Consider the following 15,970-nt stretch of genomic DNA (forward strand, 5'->3'; position numbering starts at 1 on the left):
GACTGCTTTAGTTGAATGATCTGATCCCGAAGCTAGCTTTCTACTTAAATTGCTATGACTGGCCAACTAATGATCGGACTACCTATCTTGATGCTTTGAATCAGTATTCAGAGCTTTTTTCCAACTACCGGGACTACTAATTTCAAGTACAAAGCTCTCCTATGAATATGCTACTGCTCTTACTTTCTACCTGAATCCGAGCATTGAAGCAAGCTCTTTATCGCACCATAACCGAGTCTCTCCTTGCAGCTCTGACCAATCCACCCGTCATTGCAAATAACTGCTCCTTACTCTTTGATTGTGTGTCCATTTTTGCTTGATGTCTGGCTCACCGCATCTGGTACATGAAAAAGCCATTCCTTTTCGCTTTCCTTCAACCACTCAGTATACTTTTTTACTGGAAGAGTCAAGTGAAAGCAATTTGTTTAGAAGGAAGAGGAAGACCTGGGGGGCTTACGTCCTCATTTCACTCTTTTTGCTCCTCCGAGACATGACTCAACTACTTTTTACAATTGACAGGGTAGCTCGGAGGTCAGATGAGGGGTCTTCCCCATAAAGATAGATTAGTACTGGAAGGTTCAGATGAAGGAAGGGCTGAAACAAGGCACAAACTTTTAAATGGGGTAAATAAATATGAGCAATCAGTGAGAATAGCCCTATCTCTTATAAAGAAGAAGATATATAGGTCCACGAGTTGAGACAGAGAAGTTCTGACTAATCAAGTAGGAGTTTACCCACGAGAGTCAGAGGCTGCCTCATCAAAGGGGTATAGAAATAATTCAGAAGCACTATGGCCTGAAGCGAAGGGCAGGAACAAACGGAATCAATGTGTTCCAATTTATCCGGAGTAAGGACAGCAGCTGAGAAGGGGCAAAAAAATAGCGTAGAAAAAAAGGTAGGACCAGATCATGCGAAGAGCTCTTCACCCCATTGATTAGGAATCTCGATCAGAAACCACCAGGCCATGTCTCCCGATAAAAGATGATCCCCACAATGGATGTCAGGCATTGGCTTCACAAAATCAGATTGGATCCGCACTAGAGGATAAGAATACAGATAGGCTGACTAAGAAGATCTGCAAATTATCTTACCTAAAAAGATGAGAAAGGAATACCTGCAAAATAGAATAAACACATGGCACAGCTGGGTGCTAGAATAGTAGTTAATAGAAGTTCTAGTCACTTAAAAAAAACCACTGCTTAACTTAATTAGATCGTAGAAGATAAGTAAGCGGGTTCGGGCAGTTAGTCTTATTTGAAGGTAAGAAGTTCGGGTAGTGAGGGCTAGGTTTATATAGGGGCTATATTTTTTAGAAACATATGGTCTTGCTCATTTCCCATCAAGGAATGGAGATTGGGTTGGTGTTTGGAAGGGATTCAGTAAACTGACCTTGGCCAGCAAGCAGAAAAAGGACTGACGTCTTGGGGCGCTCTAGCGCGCGTACTCTTCTTCTGCGAGACTCCATCCAAATCCACCACTTACTCGTTGCTTGGTGTTCCATTCTGTTATCTTATACTATGCTGCCTTCTTCAATTCCATTCTTCGTCTCCCTAGTCGAAGTCTTCTTGCTGGCCCAACCCAGCATGCATTTTAGAGTGCCGTGCCAAGGCGATAGGCGCTCCGTAGTCATGCATGGTCACCAGAGCCTTTCTTGGCTATGTAAATATAGGGCCGGAATAAGTGCAAGATCCTCAACAAAATGGATTAAGGTGGGCTTTGGATTATTAATAATTTTTTCTATCTTTTTTTCCTCAAGTTCTTGTTTGCTGCCGCTATTATCACAATATCCCTCCTTGTAGGGATAAAGCTATCAATGGTGAATTGAGCTTTCGCTATCCTTTTTAAGAGCTTTTTTGAATTTGAATGGAAGACAAGTAATGAAACCTGCGATGGCTACTGAATAACCTCCTTTGATTTTCTTAATTTTAAACCCTTTTACCTTTTTCTTCGTTCGCCAAATCTTCTTCAGTTCTATCCAAGCTCGGTTTTGTCAGAATCTTTGTGTAAGAAGAAGCGGTTTGCCAGCCGCTACATCCAGGGATCCCACAAAATCATTAAACCTGGCGGCTGCTCGCTCTCACTACTACAGATCGGGCCATTTGTCCCGGTTCCAAAGGGCTATTTGTCCCAGTTTTGGAACCGGGATTCGGCCGCCGGGACAAAAGCCCTGGAGGTAGTGCCGGGTGGTAGAACCGAGACAAAAGGTCCCTCGGCTAAAAAATCTTTGCGCCCTATGGGATTTGAACCCAACACCTGTTGCCTAGCGCATGGCTTCCTTACCAACTCACCTAAGTAGTACATGTGACTCAGTAAAGAATAACTCCCTTTTGAACTATCACGTGGAGGGGCCTTTTGTCCGGGTTGGTAACACCAACTAGGACAAAAGAGTCCTTTTGTCCGGGTTGGTACCACCAGCCGGGATAAAAGGGTCACCCTTTTGTCCGGGTTGGTGTTACCAACCGGGATAAAAGGGTTGGGCCTTTTGTCCCGGGTGGAGCCACCAACCGGGACAAAAAGGGGGACCTTTTGTCCAGGTTGGTACCTCCACCCGGGACAAAAGGCCCCTGTCTCCCCCACTGGCCCGGCTAGCCTTTGGACCCGGGACAAAAGCCACTTATTGTCCCGGGCCCAAAGGCAACCGGGACAAATGTCCTGGAACAAAGGCCTATTATGTAGTAGTGTCTTTGATTAGTGACTCACCGGCCACTAGATTGATGAAGAATCTCTCAAAAATCCACTTTTTGATTAGTGATTCACCAGCCACTACATTCTTGGATCCCACCTTATTCTCAAACCTGGTGGCTCGCTTGATTGGCAGTCCTGTAAGCTCATCTTGCATACAAATTTTGGGGGTACCAAGGCCTGCATCCACCAAGAACATTTCTTCCCTTAAGCGTAAGCGTAAAACAGAAGATTGTGAGGCATTTCCACTACATAATAAGAAACTCGAATTAGATCTTGGAAATGATTGACTCCAATAGATGCTCATCATAAGCTTTTTTTCCTCCTATTCCTATTGTTCAGAAGTATCCAGTAGCGCCACGCTAGAGTGACTTCCGAAGCGCTATGGATGAGACGAAATCTGGCAGCCAGTTGCTGGCTCTGAATAACCAGCCCAGCAAGAAGCAAAATTCTTCCATAACATAACAGGGCGGGGTTGCGTGCGAGCCGAGTGACGTAGGTGCACAAGAGTACTTCGCGCCACAACCATCTCTTTTTTATAGGTTCTACGGACCGATGCCTCCTACTTCATCTGGTAAAAAAGAGTCATAGATATGCCTGTAATTAGAAGGAAGAACCGCCATAAAAATCTTCCTCGTGTATCGTTTGTAGTAGAACTATGAACGGGAGCTAGCAATCCGGACCATATTGAAAAGGTTCCTGAGACAGCATGGAAGAGTCAAAATATTAAGAAGCGAGGTCCAATAATGAAGAAGGGGTAGAATTACTGAATGAATACGAGCTGTGGCTAATACCCGAGGCATAAAAGACGCATTTTCTACGGGATCCCGAAACCACCAGCCACCCCGACCTAATTCACGATGAGCCCACCAACTTCCTGGCGAGATGCCTACGGTTAAAAACAACCAACATGTCAAGATCCAAATTCGAATTGGTTCCTGGTCCTGGTCAGAGACCACTGTGTTCGCGCCGGCGGTCCAACAAAGAGGCAAAGTAGTGGTGTCTTTCTTTCCATTATGAACGACACGCTTCGCCTGCTCCCTCCCTTTGTCCATTAGCGCTCCTGTCTAGAGCGAAGAGAAGGCAAAAAAGCACCGCGCGAAGCAGCATGAGCAGGCTTCTATTGCTACGCAACAATAGAGCAGGCGCGCCGCCCACAAAATTTTTGAATGATCGGGTAAAGAGCGAGCTTCTTATATGGATATGGGATCCGACGCATCCAGCAGAGCGAAGCAGCGTTCCACTCTTTTCGGCGGCATCCTTCCGCATTGGCGGCGAGTGGAGTGCCACAATCCTATTCATCATTTTTGATCTGCATAACCCAAAGCCCATAGCACTGGCGACGTCTCCGGCATAAATGCAAGGAGGATGTATAGCTGATATAGGATCTTGTGGAACAGGATTTGATTTTGCAAGCGGTTCGGTACGAACGAAGAAATTTCGAACAAAAGGATTGGAACTCGCTGATAGGAAAGGAGAGAAAAACAAAGCAATGCCATGAGCTCCGTCAATCTGCTATTCATCGATAGACAAAGCTCTCTCTTTTTCATCTCGTGCCACCAGATGTAACAAAAGATTAATCTTTTTTCCTTCTCGCAAACCACAGGAGCGCTCAGTGCCCAGAAGAGCAAAGCTCATTTTCAAAACTGGGCCAAGCGGCGCATTAAAAAGGGCTGGCCCGTTAAAAGGACGCTTACTTTGCGAACGAAGTTCAGAATCAACATGGGTTCCCCGAACGAAGGGAGTGTACAACTGGGGCGCAGCCCCACTTTTTTGTTGGAGAGATAGAATGGAGTTCTTCACGAAGTTCGAGACAAAGGAAAAAGAAAAGTTTCTCTATAGCCTCTGCGTTTTGAGACATTATGGCATTGGGGTCGACCCCGGTAACAAAAAAGGAATCCATTAAAACTTGGGATCCAACACCATGATAAAATACTACCCTCATGATTAGACCATGTCCCTGAGATTTGATAAAAAAAGCTGCATTAGCGGTTAATACATTGTAATTAGATAAGTTATTTGGAATATGACGGAACGAAAGACCAAGGAAAGAAAGAAGAATGCACCAAAATGCAGGTGCTGCACCAAACGCTGGTGGTTGTTTTTTGTTGTAAGTGAATGCAACGAAAAGACCGGGAAATAACAAATAATGAGAAAATTCATTTATAGACATTTCGTGCTCATTTCCAAATTTCTGCTTAGTTATTCCCATCATCCGGTAACCACAGGATGATCCCAATCTCCTTTTAGTAATAGATCTTTTTGATATGTCTCAGTCTCAGCGGCAAGGAAGAGAAAATGCATCGAGTCGTTTATCAAGAAAGTGGACGAGCATGGTGGTCCCTATATCTCTGAGGTTAAGAGGTTCAAAAGAGAAAGTCACTCTCCTTATTCTTGGCTAGTGGAATGGAAGAAGACTCTTTCCTATCCACTTTGCCGAGGGGAGAGAACTAAAAGATAACTCAAGCTAGACAGAAAGGTGCAAAAGTCCACAGTTTCTTAAAGATCCTGTAAGCAAGTAGGTTCAGATTGTCATTTAGCTTCAATTTCTTCAGTCTCACAAGCGAGTCCGCATGCAACAAAAGAAATTGTTTGGGACCAGGATCTGACGAGGAAGTGAGAGAGGGGACACCAAACATAGGTGCGTACCATTGCCCCAATCCGAGACTGTTCAAAAACCATGCATCAACTGTTCAAACATGCATCATTTGTAAAATTTGTTCAATAAGAGCAAGTATTATAGTAGGTTATAAGCTGGCTGAATACTGAGGTGGAGGAGAGTACTGGAGAGAGAGAAAGTATCCTGTAAGCTTACAGCCGGCTTCAACACAAGAATCAAGAAACTTTGTGAAAGATAGGTGGGTTATGTATTAATCGTGAAGAGCTAACTACTATACAAGTAGGCGGAGAGCTAGGCTGTAAAAATCCTTGCAATCAGCAGCCGGCTGTATTATAAAACCTTGCTCTAAACCGCAGGCGATCTCTCCAGCATGTCTTTCGGTGCCGCCATGGTCAGGCTATGAGTGCTTCACGGAAGGGCTAATAAATTCACTGGTTGGAGAGTCTATTTCGGTCTTAGCTTGTTCTTGCATATCTAAGCTAAGCTAACTGTGCCCCGCTATGCCGAGAACACCATCCACATCACACATGATGAGTTGAATAGTGGACAAAAAAGTTTTTTTTTTGTGAACTACTCCAATTTCTTGTGGATTTCGTTGTTTTCGGGAGGGCCCATAAATAAATCAGTTGGAGGTCTATTTCGGCCTTGCTGTTGCAATCTAACCTCGATTTGATTTGTAACAAAACGAGTACTACACGGTACTGAAAGTTTGGGACTGTGACCTTCCGAAAGCAACAACAATCTAGGTAGTTAGAAGACACTTTTTTTTTGAAACGAAATTAGAAGACACTTTCATTCCATTCACTCGGTCGTAACCTTTCCTGTATGCACGACCATTGACCCCTTCACTGCAAACGCTCGCCATGTGTCGTTACCAAATTCATTTCCCTGCAGTTCACCTCCATGGCCATGGCTTTCCAGTCCGTACGTCTTCCTCATCAGTCCCTCGCCCAGTCGCCCTGCAGAAGGACAAGTACAATGCCTTGTCCTGAGTTTTGATGGTGATGATGATGATGCCGTCGTCTATCCAGTGTAGTATACTAGTGACATGTGGTGCCCACTGCCCAGAGGGCTTCGCTTGGGGGCCGCTTTAAAGCCGGTGCCTCTCCTCTCGTCTCGCTTCAGACTTCAGTAATCACACTACAGCGCCACGCCCGGAGCCTGGCCCCCCGGACACCCGGCGGCTAGCTAGCCCAGCACCGCAACCGAACAACGCGACGGGAGCGCCGCGCTCAGGGTTCGTGCACCATGGGCTCCTCCTCCTCGTCGCAGCTCAAGCCCCTCTACCAGCTGGTGGTGAACAACATCCTCGCCTTCATCGCGGTGCCGCTCGCCGCCGCGGTGGTGCTCAAGGCGGCGGAGCTGGGGCCCGGGGGGATCCTGGCGCGGCTGCGTGCGCTACGGCCCGCGCACATGTTCCTGGCCGCGTTCCTGCTGGCGGCAGCCGCGGCGCTGTACCTCCGGCTCCGGCCGCGCGCGGTGTACATGGTGGACTACGCGTGCTTCCGCACCAACCCCAACTGCCGCGTCCCGTTCGCGACGTTCCTGGAGGATTCCCACGTGTGGCCCGGCTTCGACGAGCGCAGCGTCCGGTTCATGACGCGGCTGCTGGAGCGCTCGGGGCTTGGGGAGGTGACCTGCCTACCGTACGCGCAGCACTACATCCTGCTGTCGCGGGACCTCGAGTCCTCCCGCGCCGAGGCCGAGCTCGTCATCTTCACCGCCATCGACGACCTGCTCGCCAAGACCAGGATGTCGCCGCAGGACATCGACATCCTGGTCGTCAACTGCAGCCTCTTCGTGCCGACGGCGGCGTGATCATGTCGGTGAAGGACGGCGTCGGCACGAAGAGGCTGCAGTGGACAACCAGGATGTCGATGTCCTGCGGCGACATCCTGGTCTTGGCGAGCGAGCAGGTCGTCGATGGCGGTGAAGATGATGAGCTCGGCGTCGGCGCGGGAGGACTTAGGTCCCGCAACAGCGGGATGTAGTGCTGCGCGTACAGCAGGCAGGTCTCCTCCCCGAGCCCCGAGCGCTCCAGCAGCCGCGTCATGAACCGGACGCTGCGCTCGTCGAAGCCGGGCCACACGTGGGAGTCCTCCAGGAACGTCGCGAACGGGACGCGGCAGTTGGGGTTGGTGCGGAAGCACGCGTAGTCCACCAGGTACACCGCGCGCGGCCGGAGCCGGAGGTACAGTGCCGCGGCTGCCGCCAGCAGGAACGCGGCAAGGAACATGTGCGCGGGCCGTAGCGCACGCAGCCGCGCTAGGATCCCCCCGGGCTCCAGCTCCGCCGCCTTGAGCACCACCGCGGCGGCGAGCGGCACCGCGATGAAGGCGAGGATGTTGTTCTCCACCAGCTGGTAGAGGGGCTTGAGCTGCGCCGAGGAGGAGGAGCCCATGGTGCACGAACCCTGAGCGCGGCGCTCCGGTCGCGTTGTGCGGTTGCGGTGCTGGGCTACCTAGCCGCCGGGTGTCCGGGGGGCCAGGCTCCGGGCGTGGTGCTGTAGTGTGATTACTGAAGTCTGAAGCGAGACGAGAGGAGAGGCACCAGCTTTAAAGCGGCCGCCAAGCGAAGCCCTCTGGGCAGTGGGCACCACATGTCACTAGTATACTACACTGGATAGACGACGGCATCATCATCATCACCATCAAAACTCAGGACAAGGCATTGTACTTGTCCTTCTGCAGGGCGACTGGGCGAGGGACTGATGAGGAAGACGTACGGACTGGAAAGCCATGGCCATGGAGGTGAACTGCAGGGAAATGAATTTGGTAACGACACATGGCGAGCGTTTGCAGTGAAGGGGTCAATGGTCGTGCATACAGGAAAGGTTACGACCGAGTGAATGGAATGAAAGTGTCTTCTAATTTCGTTTCAAAAAAAAAAGTGTCTTCTAACTACCTAGATTGTTGTTGCTTTCGGAAGGTCACAGTCCCAAACTTTCAGTACCGTGTAGTACTCGTTTTGTTACAAATCAAATCGAGGTTAGATTGCAACAGCAAGGCCGAAATAGACCTCCAACTGATTTATTTATGGGCCCTCCCGAAAACAACGAAATCCACAAGAAATTGGAGTAATTCACAAAAAAAACTTTTTTGTCGACTATTCAACTCATCATGTGTGATGTGGATGGTGTTCTCGGCATAGCGGGGCACAGTTAGCTTAGCTTAGATATGCAAGAATAAGCTAAGACCGAAATAGACTCTCCAACCAGTGAATTTATTAGCCCTTCCGTGAAGCACTCATAGCCTGACCATGGCGGCACTGAAAGATATGCTGGAGAGATCGCCTGTGGTTTAGAGTAAGGTTTATAATACGGCCGGCTGCTGACTGCAAGAATTTTTACAGCCTAGCTCTCCACCTACTTTTATAGTAGTTAGCTCTTTACCATTAATACATAATACACCTATCTCTCACAAAGTTTCTTGGTTCTTGTGTTAAAGCCGGTTGTAAGCTTACAGCCCACTTTCTCTCTCTCCAGTACTCTTCTCCACCTCAGTATTCAGCCAGCTTACAACCTACTATAATACTTGCGCTTATTGAACAAATTTTACAAATGATGCTTGTTTGAACAGTTGATGCATGGTTTTTGAACAAATTTTACGAACGAAATGCCATCCAAAGATTACAATGTGTGCAGAGCAGAGCTTTGCTTCGTAAGTTCCTGCTGATTAATATATTCTGAAGGGAATGTTTCGGTGTCCATTGTCCTCCTCAGTCAGGAACTGAAGTGTGTAGCTCCTCCAATGTGTCCTCGAAGGTGCTAGGTCCTGTACCTTGAAGGAAATTCTGTTCCTAGCCGCAGGGCCGGTTCTGGGCCATGCAAGCCAGAAACAACCACAACCGCTGCGGCCCAAGGAACAAGGAAGCCCAACAGCCTGTATATACAGCATATCTTTTAGAACTCCAATCATCGCATCTTTTACTTTGAAACTGATACCGTAAAAATGGAGGCGCATGTTTTCTATCTTCGGAGACCGCGACGTCGTAAACTCGTAGGTGTCATCGTCGATGGAATCCGAGCAACTAAAACTACATCGGGAAATTAGTGAAAAGGTGTGGTACTTAGAGCAGATGCACACCGTATCCATCACACCTTCATCTTAAATTTATTGAGTTATTTTATTAATCGTTTATTTAGTAAGTTAGATCTTCAATTTTATAAACTTTAAACTAAGTTATTTACGCTCTTTTAGTTTGTACTATTGACATTTTTCTTCAAAATTAAATATGTATCATTTACTTCCATGCAAGACTGTATTATGGAAGTGCTTCATATTTTTTGAGTTTTGGTGGAACGAAATTGATATGAACTAGGTTTAACTGATTTCAAGTTTTGTTCTAAACTGTTAACCTACTAACTGGTGATTCACCATAGTATTCCATAACCAATTCTTTAATTACTTATGATTGTTTCTGTTTAATTGAATTTTCAAACTTCCGAATTTACATAGACTTAGCAGTTTTATCATGTTTCAGGTTGAGGCGGTTCAAAAATTTATGAATCCCTCCCAGTCTCTTCTGGTCTTATGTCTGAGGATCCTTCCTTCAGTTCCTTGAACTATTTTAGGGACGATACAGATGATCAGTGGGACAGAACAATAGATTTTAGTCCATCAGCTAGCATCGGACAATTGTCTATTCTGTGTCTGGAGCTGCCGCAACTGTGTGATCTCCCAAACATTGGTGACTAGTTTTTTTACTACAAAGAGTACAATCTTGACTTTGAGTGTCAGAATGGGCGTTCATATTATTGTGGCACTGGTATTGTTCCAATTGTGAAATCCCCTAATAACATAGATGTCCCCTTTGAGATACTCTTCCAAATTAATCATTTGGTTCAGCTTGGAACCCTCAGTGGGCCAACGCTTGATAACAATTTCTTCCGTCTGGTTAGCCCAAAATTTGTACCTGCTTATCATATAAAGCGTGCACTTTATAACATGCGTGGTTTGAAAAATACCTGCTTGAATCCAACAGATTGGTTATCATCTGAATACTCAAAAATCTACAAATTACGCTACACACTGCAAATATCACCTCAGATATCTCCAGATGATGGATTGGCTTATGTCCACAGGGTGCAAGTTACCTCGGCTAAAGTTTACTTCTATGGACCGGAGATAAATGTCTCCAATCGTGTCGTGAGGCATTTCTGTGCTGACATAGATAACTTCCTTCGGGTTTCTTTTGTTGATGAGGACTTTGAGAAGCTCCATTCAGTTGATTTGTCATCTCGCTCTTCTTCAAGAAATAATGATGCTAGGAGAACTTCTTTGTACAATAGAGTTCTGTCAGTCCTTTCCAATGGCATCAGTATTGGCGACAAGCGCTTTGAGTTTCTTGCCTTTTCTTCAAGCCAGCTCCGAGATAACTCTACGTGGATGTTTGCTTCTCATCAGGGATTAACTGAAAGTGACATCAGGAAGTGGATGGGAGACTTTCGGAATATCAGAAATGTGGCAAAGTATGCTGCAAGACTTGGTCAATCTTTTAGTTCCTCAAATGGCACGAAGTACATATTCTCTGATGGAATAGGAAAGATTTCAGCTGATTTCGCAATGGAAGTGGCTATGAAGTGCAAACTGAAATGCTTTGCTCCATCTGTTTTTCAAATAAGGTATGGTGGTTACAAAGGTATTGTTGCTGTTGACCCAAGATCAAACTGGAAGCTTTCTTTGAGGAAAAGCATGTTAAAGTTCCAGTCTGAAAACATTACTCTGGATGTCCTTGCATGCAGCAAATACCAGCCGTGTTTCCTTAATTGACAGTTGATTACTCTTGTTTCAACACTTGTAGTTGGTGATAGTGTCTTTGAATTGAAGCAAGAGGAAGCCGTGAGGCAGTTGGATAGTATGGTAATTGAGCCACAGGCTGCTATTAAAGCAATTAAACTTATACCCATGGGAGAAGTAACCAATGTGGTTTGAGAATTGTTGTTGTGTGGCTACAAGCCTGATCACGAACCGTATCTTTCCATGCTGCTACAAACTTTTAGAGCATCCAAGCTGCAAGAACTGAAAACAAAGTCAAGGATATTCGTCCCACAAGGACGGGCAATGATGGGATGCTTGCATGAAACCCGCACACTGAAGTATGGCCAGGTATTTATTCAAGCTTCTTACGGTGCAGATGACAAACGCAAATTTGTTGTAACAGGAAAAGTAGCTGTTGCCAAAAATCCTTGCCTCCACCCCGGTGATGTACGGGTTCTCCATGCTGTCAATGTTCCTGATCTGCACCACATGTTTGACTGTGTTGTCTTTCCACAGCAGGGACCAAGGCAAGTATTTTAACATATACTATCATGTTTTGTAGTAATTTTCAACAAGCTCTTTTCTTCGTACATGCTAATTCTTGGTTACATATGTTTGTGCCAATAGGAATATTTTGAATGAAACCGCTTGCCAAGTTGAAGTTTTAGATTGCCATTAGATCCTTTTAATGAAGTAACACTTCAATTTGAAATTTTAAAACGTAACCCTGCTCCCATTTTAGATGATGAACCTTTTTACTAGTCAAGTGTGGTTACTACTTTTTGACATATCTTGTTCATTTTTAATTCTTTCGTGGATGTTGTATTCTTATCTTTTGTCTCCTCAGTTTTCAAATTTGTGGTTCATGCATGCAGACCGCATCCTAATGAGTGTTCCGGGAGTGATTTTGATGGGGACATATATTTTGTTTCTTGGGATCAATCTCTGATCCCAATTCGTATGGTGGCGCCTATGGACTATACTCCAGCACCAACTGATACACTAGGTCATGACGTTAAAATTGAGGTATTATAAGTTTCTTAGAAAAACATCTTCATTGCCATTCATACTAGAAGCTCATTTACTGACATCACTGGCTCACTGCTATCATTTATTTGTGCTTTGGACTGTGCTGCTTGTTCATGGTCCTAGTTCTCCTACTTTTGAATGTTGTTGACGCCTTTTACGGGCCAACACACGATCGCGCTAGGTCGCGCGACGCGAGGAGGATCTCTTTGCAGCACCTACTGCGTGGAGCGGTCAGACCGGTCAGAGGGACCGGTCAGACCGGTCGCCGTGCAGAACGGCGACGATCCTACGAACGCTCGCCCGGGAGGGACCCCGTCGGGGCAAGCGCGTGTAGGGTTGCCCTAGGCTCGGCAGGCTAGCTAGGGCGTCCTCAAACGCCATGGAGACGAGAGAAGAACAGCATGTCGAGGTTGGAAAAGTAGGGTAAAGATAAAAAGATAAAAGATATGTTTTTGATAGATTCGATTGGGTTGTTCCTTCAATCGGCCGTGACCCTTTATATTTATAGGGTGGGGAAGACTTACCCCGTAAGAAATCCTATTTACAGATCTAAATCTATTAAGAACTCTAATTGTACTCGGACTCCTCCTACACCGGTCAGACCGGTCGGACCTACTGGTCAGACCGGTTGGTCATGCCAGACCGTCTACAAACACCTAGACCGGTCAGACCGCCTGGACACACCGGTCAGACTGGTCTGTTCAGGTTACTGCCAATTTTGGTCGTCAATATATGCCCCCTGTTCTTTGGCAAAGTTTGCGTGCCAAAGAACACTTCTCTGGACCAAAATTGTCTAAGGGCGACGATTAACAATACGTCGGCCATACATTATATTTAAACATGCTAAAATAACCGAACTAAGAAAACTAGCATGTAACAATTTCTAGCTTACGATCAGCAAACTATTTCGGCTTTATATTCCTTAGTATGTTCAATAGCAAAAATCTTGAGACGGCCAATGTGGCCGATTATACAAATCATAGCTCCTTGGTAAAGTATAAAACTTATAATTATAATATGGCAGTCAAGGATTATGACCAAACCATGGATTAAGCAAACCTGAATATGCAAACCATGGTACATGCATCGACGGGATGAATGATGAAGACCAATACGATGACCGTTGATGCTTTCTTGATCTTGGTGATGAAGAACTCATTTTTCGTTTGCCTTCCAATTGATTGCTTTGTTTTTGCGCAGATATCTTCTTGTATTTATCCAAAAGCTCCTCAAAGGTCGGCTTGATCCTATTTTTTGCACCACCATACTTTCCAGGTTCAGACCGGTCAGATCGGTCTGACGAACCGGTCAAACCGGTCCTGTCAGAACCGATATAGATGCTCTTATCTTGCCCCCCAGCCAAACTTGAACATTGTTCGACTATATTGTTTGAAGTATGGTCTCCATTGGGGACAATCTGAGCAACGGAATTAGCCGATGTTTCTTCAACGGTCGGCTTTTCTTTATCTTGTGTCAAATCTGAATTTTTATTCAATCGCCCATCTTTTTTGACACGATAAACTTGCTTGATCACCATGTGTTTCTTTTTCTGCACAGGCCGATTTTTTGGATCAAAACGGCCATTATTTGTAGGTGATGGCTTACTAATTGCCGGCTCCCTATAGGTAATATAATTTGGGCACAAATATGTAAGAAGAGACGACATATAGGAATTAAAATACCATGATGGATAAAAACAAGGCATGCCATATGGTATATGTGTATACGACCTATGTGATGAAAACGGCACTGAATTAGGAAAAATATTTGTCTGCCCGATTCCGATCATGGAATTGTTGTCTTGGAGGAGATCTTGAGTGTTTTGGATGTTTTAGCCGACTAGCATCATTATTTCCTTTTCTGAATTTAGCTGGAAGATCACCAAGAAAGGGCTTCGGCTTTTCCTTTTGATGCTTGTGACGGCCTTTGGATTCAACAGTTTTCCAAACACCAATCTCGGGTTTTTTGGGCTTAACCATCTTAGGTTTTGAATTACTTGGTGAAACCCTAGATGAGGCGGTTAGACCGGTCGGTTAACCGGTCAGACCGGTTGCGGTGCAACCGGAACCTTTGACTATGTTTTGTTGTCCCCCGAGCGTAGAAGTACTAAACTTAGTTTCTGTGCTCTTGCTAGGGAAATTTGGCTCGACAATTTCTGCTTGGGACGGCCGAATTGTATCTTGACTAGCAACATTATGCAAAATTTCGCAAGGATTACTAGTCGGCTTTTCAATAGCCGATTTTTGAATAACAGGAATTGCAACTGAACTATCTGTCTTATCAATCAAATGCTTGACAAAACCAGATAGAATGTCAGATAAAGTACCTGAGGATTGCATCTCCTTTAATACATCAATGGTAGATGGTGTCTGCAACTCCTTTATCTTAACGACTCCATGCTCTATTATACGAAAGCAAGATAAAAGTAGACCATCGACTGCTTTGTCGTATTCTCGCCGATACTCTTCAAGTAGTTGTTCAGATGATGCTGGATTGCTAGGGTTTGACAAATCGGCCATGATAGCCTGGTTCTCGTTCCCCAGCGGAGTTGCCAAAATATGTTGACGCCTTTTACGGGCCAACACACGATCGCGCTAGGTCGCGCGACGCGAGGAGGAGCTCCTTGCAGCACCTCCTGCGTGGAGCGGTCAGACCGGTCAGAGGGACCGGTCAGACCGGTCGCCGTGCAGAACGGCGACGATCCTACGAACGCTCGCCCGGTAGGGACCCCGTCGGGGCAAGCGCGTTTAGGGTTGCCCTAGGCTCGGCAGGCCAGCTAGGGCGTCCTCAAACGCCATGGAGACGAGAGAAGAACAGCATGTCGAGGTTGGAAAAGTAGGGTAAAGATAAAAAGATAAAAGATATGTTTTTGATAGATTCGATTGGGTTGTTCCTTCAATCGGCCGTGACCCTTTATATTTATAGGGTGGCGAAGACTTACCCCGCAAGAAATCCTGTTTACAGATCTAAATCTATTAAGAACTCTAATTGTACTCGGACTCCTCCTAGACTGGTCAGACCGGTTGGTCATGCCAGACCGTCTACAAATGCCTAGACCGGTCAGACCGCCTGGACACACCGGTCAGACCGGTCTGTTCAGGTTACTGCCAATTTTGGTCATCAACAAATGTTATCCCATTTTTTTCTTGAGTCTTGCATTAATTTTGTTAGGAGTATTGTTCTCTCTTTCAAATGTAGCATTATTGCATCCTCCTTGCATTTTAGGGTAGTGTAAGGAGCATAAAATCTCTCTCATGTACTCTATATACTGCCCTCTTGGGGCAATTATTTAATAAAAATTATGACTCGTTGTAAGCATCTAGGCCCTCAAGGTATGTTTCGGTGATTAATGACAACCATTATTGTGACTAATGAGTTTGTGCAGCTTAATAGATCATTATCGCTCATTTGGTCATATGTCAAAAGAGGCCCCTCAATTTCATTATTCAAAAAGGCGATCTCGGTATTTAATTCAATTATATGTCAAGACTAAGGATCTTTCTAGTCCTAAGTGTCATAAGGTTGAGCAGGACACTTAGGTTAGTATAGGTTTTATAGTTTTGTAGTGATCGCACTATTAAGAGGGGTTAAGTCTAAGTGACTTGAGCATGGACATGGTCATTTGAAAATGGATGCATACTATGGTCACTCAAGTTTCTAGAAGTTCAAATAAGTGGTTCTCAACTTATATCTCAAGAATATTTGGATTTCATTCAAGACTCAAATCAGAAAAGGCGAAATCAGAAAAAGTCTTTAACACCGGTTTAACCGACGCTCTCAATTTTCTATACGTTGGTTAAACGAAGTTAGCAGAGTCTGGACAAGTCAATACACCAGTTAAACCGACGTGTTTTGAATTTAACGTCGGTGCATTAGTCCA

At 45.5% G+C, this 15,970-nt stretch overlaps 4 pseudogenes; 3 read left to right on the forward strand and 1 right to left on the reverse strand.

Moving 5' to 3' along the window:
- Nucleotides 1–3,064: 3,064 nt before the first annotated feature.
- Nucleotides 3,065–3,707, reverse strand: LOC120639955 (annotated as a pseudogene).
- A 295-nt stretch (nt 3,708–4,002) lies between these two features.
- LOC120639956 lies at nt 4,003–5,084 on the forward strand (annotated as a pseudogene).
- Nucleotides 5,085–6,550: 1,466 nt separating this feature from the next.
- Nucleotides 6,551–15,970, forward strand: part of LOC120639957 — an 85,227-nt pseudogene continuing 75,807 nt past the window's right edge.
- On the forward strand, nt 8,087–12,096 carry LOC120642240 (annotated as a pseudogene).

This window comes from Panicum virgatum, chromosome 7K (assembly GCF_016808335.1).
Source record: "Panicum virgatum strain AP13 chromosome 7K, P.virgatum_v5, whole genome shotgun sequence".
NCBI classification, from domain to species: domain Eukaryota; kingdom Viridiplantae; phylum Streptophyta; class Magnoliopsida; order Poales; family Poaceae; genus Panicum; species Panicum virgatum.